Here is a 15,021-nt window from a genome sequence, read left to right on the forward strand (position 1 = left end):
ACTTCAAAGTCAGCTCTTACTGACAGGCAATCAACAATTTAATTTATTTCATTGTGTGTGTTCGAGCTGCATTACTGATTTTGAACTGTCCTCAGGTCCACCCATACACCTTCAGCGCTGTAGCATAGGCCTGCTCGCTGGAGCCACTTCCTGCTACCAGTTCCTGCAGTTTCCCCATGCGGGACAAATAAAGGACTTTTAGTTCAATTCAAAGAGTGAAAGCAGACTGAACAGGCCATCGGCCTGTGTCACGTTCACGTTAATATTCAGGTTTCGGTGGGACTAAAAGGAGATTTGCCTTCCTCCCCAGTGCATTCCTACCAGACAGTACTGTGCCTGTGCAATTTTGGCTATGTCAACACAAGGCATCAAAGATTGCTTATCTTTAATTATTACACATCTGCTTGTGTCTGCATGTGTGTTTTATTGTATATGTGTCCACAAAGGCAAAAAGGAGGTGTCTGGTAGGTATGGGGGGCTTCTTTACAAACATAAACATGTTAAAAAAAAAAACCTGCTAATGTATCATGTAACTTATGTAACCAAACTGAATCACTCTGGAGCTGTTCGGCAGAGTGGATTGAGACTAAAACTGCTCCGCCACCTCCTTACAATAGAGCTGAAATTCAGCCTGCCAAGCATTTAAAGTATTATGTCACCCTCTGGTCTGAGGCCCATTTCAGTCACTGCTTCATTTTCAGAGCGATAAAAAGTGGGCAGGAGGCGGGGAGGGGCTGCCCCACACATCCAGCGCCATCAGCACAGTCCTCACAAGCCCAGTTAACAGGTGGATTATCGAGCTGTTTCAAACAAAATGAAATCCACATTGTGGAGGGATAAATCATCAGTGTCGATACGAACGCCAGGATTTACATCTTGCGTCGCATTTCCATTACATATCTCGGTTCACAGCCCGTATTCAAATGTGCAGTGCTTCTGTAAAGGAACACCGAGGTTCACAGACTGCAGCGAAAAACCACAGATGACATGTTTCACATAAGAAAAAAAAAAAAAAAAAAAGCGCACAGACAGCTTTTGTTAGATATTCCACGAAAAAGCAGATTCGTCGATTTGCAGCTCAGATATATCATCTCATTAATAAGTCATGTGTTGCAGCAAGAAATCCAACATCAGCAGGAAAATAAATAACGATGATTGTACAGAACAGTCACATAAAGTGTGTGTGAGCCAAAAGCAGAGGGAGATCTGCCAGATCACAGTTATTGGTGGTCAGAGAGGAGTCTAAACCACAGCTCTTTCTCTCTCTCTCTCTCTCTCTCGCTTTCTCTCTCTCTCTCTCTCTCTCTCTCTCTCTTTAAATTGATGCTGAGATAAAAGGACGACTTCATCTGCTAGTTTGACAGGCCTGTGAGCTTACAGATACTTCCATCTGTCATATATTGAGTTGAGAGGCGGAAAGACTCTGGTAGAACGGTGTATGTGTGTGTATGTTTGTGTGTGTGTGTGTGTGTGTGTGTGTGTGTGTGTGTGTGTGTGTGTGTGTGTGTGTTTGGAGACACTGAGCAGAACTGATCAATCGAGGCACTAAAAGTAAGACCACCATTCATGCTCTTCATCAAGAGTCGGTTTAAAGTTACCAAATAACCAAACAGGCGTGTTTTTGTTCCATATAAACAGACAAATGGACTTTAGTCAACTATACACACACTAATGTTGACAGCATGCTTGCGTTTGATAAACTCATTGTCGTCCCATTAACATTACGAATCTGAATCCCAACCCACCCACTGCGCCATTGCACTGGATTTTTTCAGATCATTTTTATTTCTGTTTGTAAAAAACACAAACAAAAAAAGTATCTCTATATTTATACAGGCTGAGATGATGCAACCACTCAGGTCCTCAGGCACGACTCTGTTAGTTCTCCCGAAGTGCCTGACTAAAAAAAAAAAAAAACATTTGTTGAGGCATCCTTCATTTTCTCTTCTGTGAGCGGCTGGTACAACCTGCCCGAGGACCACACGACAACTGGTGAAGTGTTGAAACTTTAAATGAACATTTAAAACCATCCTACTCAGCTTGACTTTTAATTAAGAAACCCTGTCGACTTTTTTTTTTTCTTTATTAGCTTTGTGGCATATTTTCAGTACTTAATTGAATTTTGTTAACTAATTCCACTGAAGTTTAGTTTTGGGTTATAGGGTGCAATTTGTTAAGCGCACAAGAAATAAAGATTAAAACTATTAATTGATATATTGAACTATTTTTCTCCACCAAACACACACTTTTAGAACTACATCTTCTTTTTTTTTCATTATTGGACCACCATGAGTGTAACAGCTACATTTATAACCAAGCTGAGGTCCGATTTCTCTTAAAAGCTTCTAATTAATGAATCTTTGATTATTCTTTTTTTGGATTGCAGCAGCCATTAACCACAAAAACCTTTTGATGTGTTTTTTTTTCTCCACATTATCAGAGGGAGACAGATTTGATCCCTCCTGTGTCAGTGGAAGTGGTGAAGGGTTTACCACAGGCCATCACGAGTCTTTTTGACTCTCAGCTATCGAGATTAGTTATAAAGCTACTTGTTTTATAGCTGTTTTTTTTTGTGTTTTTTAGACAAATTCACTTCTTAGCTAAATGTGTATAATTGGTTTTCTTGTGCTTTTTGTTGTACTTAAAACCAAAAACAAATTTAAATTTTTTTATTTATCATAAAATTAAAAATTCATCACTTTGTCTAAGTTTTTACTATTGCAGTGGTACATGTAACTAACCTGAAGAAAATGTGTTTTCCAAATCGATTTTAATTCATTTATTTGGTTTATATCAACATATTCAAGCATTATGCCACCACTTCAGTTCAGGTTCAAGTTCAAAATGTATATAATATATGTATTTTTTATTCCGATATTAATAACTTAAGGTATTTTTTTTTAAGCAAAACATACCACAATACTTTTTGCATAAAGCTGTTGACTGGTCCAGCAGTGTTCTCTTGTGGCAGAAACTCTCACTGCCATGCTCTCACCTGTTCACTTGCCTTGAGGTGAAAAATTCTCGCCCTTAAGGCATCAGAATCCGCGCCACTGATTGGGTAAATTCCTGCCGCCTTGTACAAATCTCTTTACAGCGATCGGCTTCTCGCTGCACTGACTGGGGCTGAATGTTGTCGCCCCAAGCAGCCCCAAAGTGATGTTATATTTTTATATATGACGTGTTGTTGCACACTTACACACACAAGTGACTTAAGTGATTTTTGTTATTTTAGTTTTTTATTTTTAAAATAAACATCAAAAAGTCAGATGGTGGGGCGGCGCCCTATCGCCCTCTATTGGCCGGGCGCCACGGTTTGTGTGTGGGTTTTCCACAGTTCTAAAACATGCATGAGGTTAATTGGCGAGCCTGAACTGCCCCTGTGTGTGATCTCGAGTGTGTGTCTGTCGCCCTGCGGTTGCCCGGTGATGGACCGGCGACCTCTCCAGGGTCCAGCCTGCCTCCATGAACACTGCTGAAGATGGATGGATGGTCGCCCTGAGTTTGCCCATAGCTGTGTGATGGCAACCTGTTCAGGGAGTCCTCGCTCTTCACCCAGAGACAGCTGGGAACTCTCAATTGGATAAACGCAGCATGGATGAAGATGGATTGATGTGGAATTTATGTCAGACTCAAAGCATAACCAGCTTTCGGTAAATAACAGCCACTGAGGCCGCAGTAGAACAAGCAGAAGTGAGTCAGGATTAACTTTCCTGCCTGAAATGATGGCAAATCACAGTAGACAAAATGTCCAAAGTGAAAAATGAAATTATTTGAGCGAGAGGAGTTCTTTTTTTCCCTCTTTCACTGCTGCCAAACTGAAGCTTTATTTGCACCAGGAAAAAAAAAAAAAAAAAAAAAAAATGTGTTGCTTCGCGTTTCCAAGGAACACAGTGGCGTTTCAGAGGTGAGATGCACAACACAGTCCAGTGTGATGTAAAGCTTCGTCAGAGCTCTGCGTTGCATCAAACATCATTGCAGACCTGACAGGGATCATGAATCCAGCAGCAAACTGCGGCAATATTACATGAAAAAAAAAAACGCTCCCCGGAGTTTCCTTTCTCTGTCTTTGATCCACGCGGTGAAAGATGGAAGTGAGAGGGTTTGCTTCGTCCATTAGTTTGCTCTTCCTGACAGTCCTGGTGAGGCTTCGCTGCAGTATGTCACAGTACAAAGCCCGATTAACCAAGCAGGCAACTATCTGTCCTCTACGCCATATACCTGCAGTGAAGACCCACATAGCTTTAATCATAAGGCTGTCAGTGGAGCTTTAAATACCCCTGCAGGACAGAAGCTTTACCCGGTTATTAGGTTGTATATTTTTTTCTTCTGTTATCCCAGCTGGCTGCAAAAGACTTCTTTCTCTCCTGAATGTCCTTCTGACATCAACCTACTTTCTTGCAGCAAGCAAAACAGAGTGGCAAGGGGTTTTCATGGAATCCAAATCGTCTTTTCTTTCTGTAGGTGTTTATCAAATTCCCGCTGATACTTGGTACTTGATTATATTTAGTTGAAAAGTAGGGAAAAACTGAGAATAAAAAGTCCCTTGTTGATTGAAAAAGTAGTCCATCTATTACTCTATTAGCAGTCCAAATGAGTCCAAGTCCAGGAAGTTTAGTTGAAGTTGGAGAAAGTCGTAACTCGAGACGTGCAGTAAATCCGTGGCGAACACAAGGGAGATCCACTTTTCAACAGTTTTCCAAAAGCTCATCATAAGACGTGCTCCAGAAAGAAACAGATTTTTGAACTCATATACAGGAGAAGAAGCAGCAAGTAGCTCAGACAAACTACCAACATGCAGACGGCTCTTCTGATTTAATTTCAAATCCCTGCATACATCTGTGTAGGGAAGTTAATATTTATATATCTTCAAGTGGGACATTCTTAGAGGACTGATTTACCAGTAAAGAGGTGATTCTCCTCCAGTAAACAGGAAGAATATTTAACGCTAACAGGGGGCACAGGAAACAAATTTTGAAAGAGTTTGATGTGTTTCAAATTCCCTAAATCTGGGGTAAACAAAAATCAACGCAACATAATGTGTAGACGTAACCATGATTAATTGTAGTGGATTGTTCAATACGGCGGCATATGTGTTTACACATATAGGCTATTGTGTATAAAATGTATTTCTCTTACTCCTTTTTGAACAAGTTACACCTGAATTAGCTTGTTTATTTTCGATAAAAAAAAAATCTATAGGTTAAAAAATACTGCTTATCACTTATTAAGAGCTTTGGAGTTCCTAATACTGTGTCATTCTCCCAGATTTAAGGGCATAAATGTATTATGCTGGTGTGAAAAGGTTTTTAATCACACATTTTGTTGTTAAAATTTTAAAATACAAACAGGACATACTTTACAAAAATCTTTATTTCAGAAAAACAACAACCAGAAATGATTCATCAGTAATTTTTTTTTTTTAACAATTGCAATTATTAAATGTCAATGAAAGGGCATTTGTTATATGTCCATGGAATGGTCGAATACAAAACCCTATGAAAAAAAAAATGCTTCATTCAACAGAACAACACTTTTTTTTTTTTTTTTTTACAAATAATAAACTGAAAGGTGTGGTGTGAAAAAATACTCATATCCTCTAAACAGAATCCAGCAAAGTGCCTTCAGAAGTCACTTAATTAGTAAATAGAGTTCACCTGTGTCCAGTCTAATCTAGTCCAGCTGTTCTGTGAAGGCCTCAGACTTCATTTTGAACAAACCGACTCATCAAGACCAAACAACAGACTGCACAAGTAAGAGATAAAACTGTGGAGACGCTTAAAAGTAAGGTGCAGCTGTATATGTATTATGTATATAAACATCACAAGCTTGGAACGTTGAGGCACAACTGCAAACCTCCATAAACTCACATATGCTTCTTTAGATTTTTGTGCATCTCAACATATATATATATATATATATGTGTGTATGTATATTTTTTTAATGCCTGTCCAAACCTCCATGCCTAGTTCAAACCCTCAAAATATCGTGTGACATTTAAAAACTATATAAAGGCAAAATAATTGAAAGGGGCAGAGTCAGGACCAGAAATAAGGTTTGTTGTCGGAGAGCAATTATTTTAAACAAGTTACTATATGACTCATTTTCCCAAAGCGGATTGTCATTTACTTTCAATTTCCTTCATCAGAACCTATTAACATTCACCTGGCTCACTCTGAACCTGCTCCATCTAGTTTTTACAGCACATCTCAGAATCGTAGGGCCGACACTAAACCAGCCATACTTTATTGATCCCCTTGGGGAAATCCCTTTTTTCCACATTGATCCATCCTATTTGTCGGCTGCAGTGGACAGCGACGGTACAGCCGCAGTGGTGACCCAAACCTCTCTAGCCTCTAGGATGCAGATACTGAGTGGCTAACATATTAACACATGACTGAAATGTTGTGCTGCAAAACATCCAGAGAAGGACTAATGATGGTGATCAGTTCAGTTCAGTGATTAATCACTGACTTTCCGGAACACAAATGTCAGTGAGAGATCAGGTTATGATGAGGGCTGATCATAGTGATGATCAATAAACTCACGACAGTGTTGGTTTGACATTGAAAAAACCCAAGTTTGGTGTAAGAAAGTATCTTTTGTGGCTGCATTGACGGCTGTGCGGTTCGGCTTATTGTCCCTGCAGATGTACAGTGAACAGGCTGACATTACGGCTGCTGACAGGTGAAGTGAATAACACTGATTATCTCTTCATCATGGCAACTGTTAGTTAGTGGCATAAGACAGCAAGCGAACACTTTGTGCTCAAGAATAATGTGTTTGAAAGCAGGAAAAATGGGTGACTGAGGATTTGAGTGAGACAGACAAAAGGCCAAATCATGACGACCAGACGGCTGAGTCGGACCGTCTTCAGAATCGCAGATCTTGTCGGGTCTTGTCGGCCAGAGCGGTCCGACGGAGGGAAGGCAGTGAACCAGCGACGGGGTCAGGAGCGCCCATGGCTCAGTGATGCATGGAGAGAACACAGCCTGCTCAGTGTGGTCACATCCAGCAGACGACTTTTGGAGGAATTTTTGCAGTTCATAGAATGTGTGTGTGTTGCTTGGTGAGTGATCATGGTTTAACTGCTAGCTATGAATCCAATGTGGCTTTTCAGTACAGTTAACAGTTTGCTTTAATACATTGTAGACGTTCTGGGTTGTGAAAACAATGGCTGTACACATGGAAATGGCAGAAACAACACTATAAACATTAAAACGGCTTCAAACTGTCTCCCGTTGATGTTGGTATCCTTATAAAAGAAGATAATGTCTCTTCACATATGATATACTTGATGCTATATTTAATGGGCACTTTATTGGAGAGATATTGTTGAATCTAAAAGAGTAAGAGGCATAAACATCTGGGTCCTTCATGGTTATTGGACAACTCCTTGTCCATGTGCAAAACTACGATTGTCATCAAAAATGTAGTTTTTGTTATTGATTCAGAGATGGAACGTTTTAAAACTGTCGAGTTTTCAGTGAGTCAGAGCATCTTTTGAGAAAATCAACACCCAAAACACAAAAATTATTGTGTAGTGAGCCTAAAGTTTATTGTCTCCTTTGTCAGTGTGTTGAACTGGGTGAACTCACTACGAGTCCTATAGTAGAAGCTCTCACTTCTTCTATTACTGCAGCTTGAGCACGTTTATACAGCAGCCCTGTTATCAATAATGAGTCAAAGTTCTCCTTACAAAATGGTGAGATGTGAGCAGAGTTTCTGTTACAGCTCACCCTGAGCAGGCTACCAGGGACACTTCCCTCTTTGTACTATAGGTTAATGTACAGCTTGTGCTGCAGCTCCAAAAGTCAATTTTAAACCCTGTAAAAACGTTTGAATTTTAATTTGAATTCATTTCGATCTCAAGTCTTAAGAAATGTCTTCAAAATTAACATAAATAACATAAATATCTAAAAAAAAAACCATGCACACAGCATCTGGTTTCTCCTGTGTGGATGTGACGTCTGTGCATCTTGTCGTTCGTCCAGGCAGGAAGCGTCATTGAATCAGGTCAACCGTATTTGCTCATAACTCTTGGAAGACGTCTCGCCTCTTCATCAGTTCACGCTCTTCCCTTCTGGCTCTTTTTACAGCCGCGCTGTGATACGGCCCCATCAGCTCACGTGCTTCCAGAGTGCAATAAAGTATGGCGTCCACTGAACACACACACTCACACGCACGCTTCTCGTCAAGTGATTTTTTTTTTTTTTTTTAATAAATAACATCTTCCGCCCCTGCTGCACTTTGCACTGTCAATATTTTCAGCCTTCGTGCACATCACGTGTTGGACGACGGTCCGTCTTCTGCTTACATCTCTTTATTCTTGTCAAATAGACGATGTGTGTTTTTAATTGAGCGGGACGAGATGACCCACTTAGCCGGGCTGCGCCGCCCAGCATCGACTTCTTTTATAGTCTAAATATATCTTTTTACAACCGCAGCGGCGGTTGAGAAAGTATCTTGATTGACAGATTAGTCAACTGTAATAAATTTATCTCTGTTTCAGCAAACTCATTACACATTTTTGATTGCGCTTCGCAGTGAGTCGAGTCGAATTTTGTCCTTAGTCACAGTTGTAATCTCAAAGGTTTTAAAATAAAAAATTAAAAACCCAAAATGAATTGTTAATGAAAACAGCATCAAAAGTTATTATAAAATGGAATAAAATCATTGAGGTCACACTTTATCTTAATCCTTTTCATAGTATAATGAGACGCAAGCTGGAAACCGAAGCACCATATTTATTATCATTATTATTATTATTATTATTATTATTGCAACATACACATGAAGACTGCTCAGTTGCGTGATGTTCTTGCATCCTAGTTAGAAGATTCCCAGATTGAGTTCAAATAATTAAGTAGCAACAAGCTCCTAAATAGTGTCAAAATGACGTTGTAGACTTGAGCCTCAAAGCCTCATTAGTAGAGTTAATAACTGTATTATTCATTAAATTTTGATGATGTAGACCGACTTTGATTTGAAGCAGATGGTCCCATTCCGAAGCACTCACCAGTCTCTCTAATGTATGCATGTATGCATGTATGCGTGTATGTGTGTATGTGTGTGTATGCATTCTGGAACATATCAAACAGCATGTCAGATATAAAAGAACAGGCTCACATAAACTTTTCTTCTCCTTCCTTCTTTTCAGACATGATGTGTTATGAGTGGGTTTATGTACAAGATAGCAGCAGGGTTATGAGTATATAACGCACAAACTGTACATATGGAAATGTATGTCAAAAAATGTTAGTTTATCTCACATATCTCAATCCTAACATTGTTATTTTGTCCCTGGGTGCGGTGGTTTCTCACCACAGTCCCAAAACACACACACACGTGAGGCTAACTGGTGAGTGTAAATGTCCTGTAAGGATGAATATAGTGTGTGCAGTTGTATGTCAAGTGTGTTTGTTCTGTGACACAGTGTTAGAAAGGTGAATGGGTGACTATACAAATTAACAAGCACATACAAATACAATGTAAATTAAACGTAAATATTGTTAAATACAGTGACAAGGAAGAAAATATTTGAACTCTTTGGTTTTACCTAGTTTTCCATATTTGCTCACTATTAATTATGATCTGATCCACATTTGAGTCACAAGATTTGACAAAAACAAGCATACCGGGTGAGGAGAGATTAAAGCGGCTACACTACAGAATACCAAGTTGAGACTGATTTATTGACCTCTTGAACTTCTGTTGTTATAGATATATTTGTCCTATCATATCAGCTAAAGTGTATTAGAAGGGTTTTTTTAATGTATGTAGATCGCCCAAAATGTTATGACAGAACCTAAAATAAGTTATTTTTACAGAAAAAAAGCAATAAACAAGTGAGATAATAAAAACTGATGGGCTGACACTTGAAAAACTTCATTTCACACCAACCCTGTCTCCACAAAATTACGTTCTGAGAAAACTAAACTGCATTCTCAAATACGTTTCAGAGGAACCTAGTTTGTCCCTTATTATGTTCGTCTTCAACATATCTTTTTTTTTATTTTTTCATTACGCTAGTTCTGAAACTGATTTTTTTCCTGCTTTTTCTTCATCGTGTTGGTGGGTAAAAATGAGCCTGTATATTCATCTGGGATGCATTTCACTCTTCTGAAAAGACATTATGTTTATTTACTCTTTTTTTAGTGATGTTTGAAGGTTCCATGCAGTCTTTTTCAACTTATTCTTGCCGTTAATTATATGCACGCACACCGAGCTCCCACATTGTGTAGTGACGAGGGCTGTTTTGGAGCTAATAATTCCCTCCTGATGTATTTCTAACATACCTGTTTTGGGGTTGTTGTTTTTTAAGAGCAGCTCCAACAAGATCTGCCACCAGAGAAGACAGCTGGAGCTTCTCCGACGCTGCACTGCGGGTCTTGATCACCATGGAAACCAAGACGCGGTTCTGCGGTCATCTGAAAGTGATTACAACATTATCGTTCTTCACTGTTGTTTATTTCTGATAAAATAAACGTGTATTTCCCCTTACAGCGGTCTGCATGCTCGTCGTTACTTCCACCTTACGACAAGTCCCAATATGAAACGACCACATGGCTCATTTATGATCCAAATATTAATTCATGGTCCAAGTTATGACCAAGATCTATATTTTAAAATCAAGTATCTCCTATTGGTCACGTAAATATTATCACGGAGAATCACGGACTGAAGGAGTGTTTTTTTTTTTTTTTTTTTTTTAACAGATCGCGTTGCTCCGAGAAGTTTGAGCACAAATACAATTCTCTGCATTAAATAATGACTTCAGGTAGACTTTCAAAACATAACAAAATCACTAAAATAGTTTCTGAAACAGATCAGAAGCCACAATATGAAACATTTTAAAAAAATGACTATCGAACGGAGAAGTCTCTAAATTATAATTTACACAATGCCTCTCTAGCAATAAATGTACATTTTTATCTTCATAGTTTCCACTCGGGTTATGGATGCGATCTGCAGTGTTTTTGTTTAAATGCGCAGTCTGTCTGTTTTGTCTTCTAAAATGCCGCCCCGCTGGTTGCTAGGCTGTTGCTATGGACTCTGAACTCTGACCCGGAAGTACGTCACGGACTGATTTTTTTTTAAACGGAGCGAGTTTTTGATCTTAAACTAATTATATTTGTCTACAAATACGCTTCTGTGCATTATATAACAAGTTCTGTTTAATTTTAAGAGTAATATTTATTTTGAATCAGATGTGTGTTTTCATCTTCATACATTTGCTGAAACAAGTTTGTTATAAATCAAGCAATCATTAAATCGATCACTCTGTCTGCATTTATGTGTTATAACATTAAGATCAAACTTTTTTAACTGTTTTAATAGTATTCCAGTAGATTATGAAGTATTGACGTAACGACAACAAAGAAGAAAAGGGTGACAAATCGACTCATTTCTTTAAGATAGATAGAACTTTATTCATACCTTTGGTGGGACCTGACGATAAAAGTCGATCTAAAAGCAGCACAACACCAGCGTCACGTGCGCGTGTGCAGAGAAGAAGTAGCTCCATCATGAAAAATGGACTGTTATGAGCTGTTAACATGGTTAGTGTGTGATTACCTCACGAAAACTTCTTTTGGCTGATGTTTCTCTTCATTCATGCGTATTTGAGTATTCTGTAAGAATAATTAGTTCAAGCTCTAGCTCCCTTCACACGACTGATGTGCAGCATGGTGGCTTACTTCAGCACGAAGGAGAACCTCTCAACACAGAGGTGCTGCACTAGATCCACCAGACGGAGCTGCAGAGGCCTTCTCTCCAACTTCAGTGTAAAATACACACTACAAGGCCTGTTTCTTTCTTTCTTCATGCTGTGAGAGCTGGATTATTGTCAGACAGTCCTCTAGAGGTGCCCCACAAGGTCATTAAACCCTCTGAGGCCTCGCTGAGACATGAAGTCTGTTATGACCTTTGACCTCTGTTGCTCTATTGCTCTTATTTGACCTCCATAGCAGATACAGACCTAAAACTTGAACTGCGAGGCCTCTGGGAGCTATAAAATCGTGACCTGTTGGACTTTTTTCATAAGCTCCTCCCAAACAGGAAGTAGCTTCAGGAAGGAAGTGGGGCTTCCAAATTATACATATGACTTTCTGGCAGAGGTGTGAACACATCCCACAAATCTCATCTTATTTGGAGCAAATCTGACCAAATGATGATGCTTTATTGATTCTTTTAACTGGACACTGTGGCGCCCTGTATGGGCAGCAGAAAGGACTTGATGGAGTTAAACCACCGCGGATGTGATCCTGAGGGAAGACAGAAGAACATACTAACATTTCAACTTCCTAAGTTGAATGGACTTTATCAGCTGATGACACTGGGGGAAACAGAGTCTGTGACCTTTACCCTCTCAGAGCCTTAGTGAGCAGTCTGGAGGATCAAATCCAGGTTCTGATATAAAATGTTCGTCACAGTGTCCAGTTAAAAGAATCAATTAAGCATCATCATTTGGTCAGATTTGCTTTATTTGGCGAACTCTTTAGGCTTTATCATCAGCTGATGATAAAGCCTCTCAGAGCCTTTGTAAGCAGTCTGGAGTGAGGATCAAATCAGAGGCCCGAGCGCTGTCTCAGACAAACCCCAACTCCAATAAGCAGCTCCTCAAACCCTGGCAAAGTGTTCTCCTAAACACCCCTCCTACAATTTCAATTTTCTGGGTAGACAGGCAACATTTTATATCAGAACCTGGATTTGATCCTCCAGACTGCTCACTAAGGCTCTGAGAGGGTAAAGGTCACAGACTCTGTTTCCCCCAGTGTCATCAGCTGATAAAGTCGTTTCCATTCAACTTAGGAAGTTGAAATGTTAGTATGTTCTTCTGTCTTCCCTCAGGATCACATCCGCGGTGGTTTAACTCCATCAAGTTGTTTCTGCTGCCCATACAGGGCGCCGCAGTGTCCAGTTAAAAGAATCAATAAAGCATCATCATTTGGTCAGATTTGCTCCAAATAAGCTGAGATTTGTGGGATGTGTTCACACCTCTGCCAGAAAGTCATATGTATAATTTGGAAGCCCCACTTCCTTCCTGAAGCTACTTCCTGTTTGGGAGGAGCTTATGAAAAAAGTCCAACAGGTCACGATTTTATAGCTCCCAGAGGCCTCGCAGTTCAAGTTTTAGGTCTGTATCTGCTGTCGAGGTCAAATAAGAGCAATAGAGCAACAGAGGTCAAAGGTCTTAACAGACTTCATGTCTCAGCGAGGCCTCAGAGGGTTTAATGACCTTGTGGGGCACCTCTAGAGGACTGTCTGACAATAATCCAGCTCTCACAGCATGAAGAAAGAAAGAAACAGGCCTTGCAGTGTGTATTTTACACTGAAGTTGGAGAGAAGGCCTCTGCAGCTCCGTCTGGTGGATCGAGTGCAGCACCTCTGTGTTGAGAGGTTCTCCTTCGTGCTGAAGTAAGCCACCATGCTGCACATCAGTCGTGTGAAGGGAGCTAGAGCTTGAACTAATTATTCTTACAGAATACTCAAATACGCATGAATGAAGAGAAACATCAGCCAAAAGAAGTTTTCGTGAGGTAATCACACACTAACCATGTTAACAGCTCATAACAGTCCATTTTTCATGATGGAGCTACTTCTTCTCTGCACACGCGCACGTGACGCTGGTGTTGTGCTGCTTTTAGATCGACTTTTATCGTCAGGTCCCACCAAAGGTATGAATAAAGTTCTATCTATCTTAAAGAAATGAGTCTATTTGTCACCCTTTTCTTATTTGTTGTCGTTACGTCAATACTTCATAATCTACTGGAATACTATTAAAACAGTTAAAAAAGTTTGATCTTAATGTTATAACACATAAATGCAGACAGAGTGATCGATTTAATGATTGCTTGATTTATAACAAACTTGTTTCAGAAAATGTATGAAGATGAAAACACACATCTGATTCAAAATAAATATTACTCTTAAAATTAAACAGAACTTGTTATATAATGCACAGAAGCGTATTTGTAGACAAATATAATTAGTTTAAGATCAAAAACTCGCTCCGTTTAAAAAAAAAATCAGTCCGTGACGTACTTCCGGGTCAGAGTTCAGAGTCCATAGCAACAGCCTAGCAACCAGCGGGGCGGCATTTTAGAAGACAAAACAGACAGACTGCGCATTTAAACAAAAACACTGCAGATCGCATCCATAACCCGAGTGGAAACTATGAAGATAAAAATGTACATTTATTGCTAGAGAGGCATTGTGTAAATTATAATTTAGAGACTTCTCCGTTCGATAGTCATTTTTTTAAAATGTTTCATATTGTGGCTTCTGATCTGTTTCAGAAACTATTTTAGTGATTTTGTTATGTTTTGAAAGTCTACCTGAAGTCATTATTTAATGCAGAGAATTGTATTTGTGCTCAAACTTCTCGGAGCAACGCGATCTGTTAAAAAAAAAAAAAAAAAAAAAAACACTCCTTCAGTCCGTGATTCTCCGTGATAATATTTACGTGACCAATAGGAGATACTTGATTTTAAAATATAGATCTTGGTCATAACTTGGACCATGAATTAATATTTGGATCATAAATGAGCCATGTGGTCGTTTCATATTGGGACTTGTCGTAAGGTGGAAGTAACGACGAGCATGCAGACCGCTGTAAGGGGAAATACACGTTTATTTTATCAGAAATAAACAACAGTGAAGAACGATAATGTTGTAATCACTTTCAGATGACCGCAGAACCGCGTCTTGGTTTCCATGGTGATCAAGACCCGCAGTGCAGCGTCGGAGAAGCTCCAGCTGTCTTCTCTGGTGGCAGATCTTGTTGGAGCTGCTCTTAAAAAACAACAACCCCAAAACAGGTATGTTAGAAATACATCAGGAGGGAATTATTAGCTCCAAAACAGCCCTCGTCACTACACAATGTGGGAGCTCGGTGTGCGTGCATATAATTAACGGCAAGAATAAGTTGAAAAAGACTGCATGGAACCTTCAAACATCACTAAAAAAAGAGTAAATAAACATAATGTCTTTTCAGAAGAGTAAAATGCATCCCAGATG

Source organism: Salarias fasciatus, chromosome 11 (assembly GCF_902148845.1).
Source record: "Salarias fasciatus chromosome 11, fSalaFa1.1, whole genome shotgun sequence".
NCBI lineage: Eukaryota > Metazoa > Chordata > Actinopteri > Blenniiformes > Blenniidae > Salarias > Salarias fasciatus.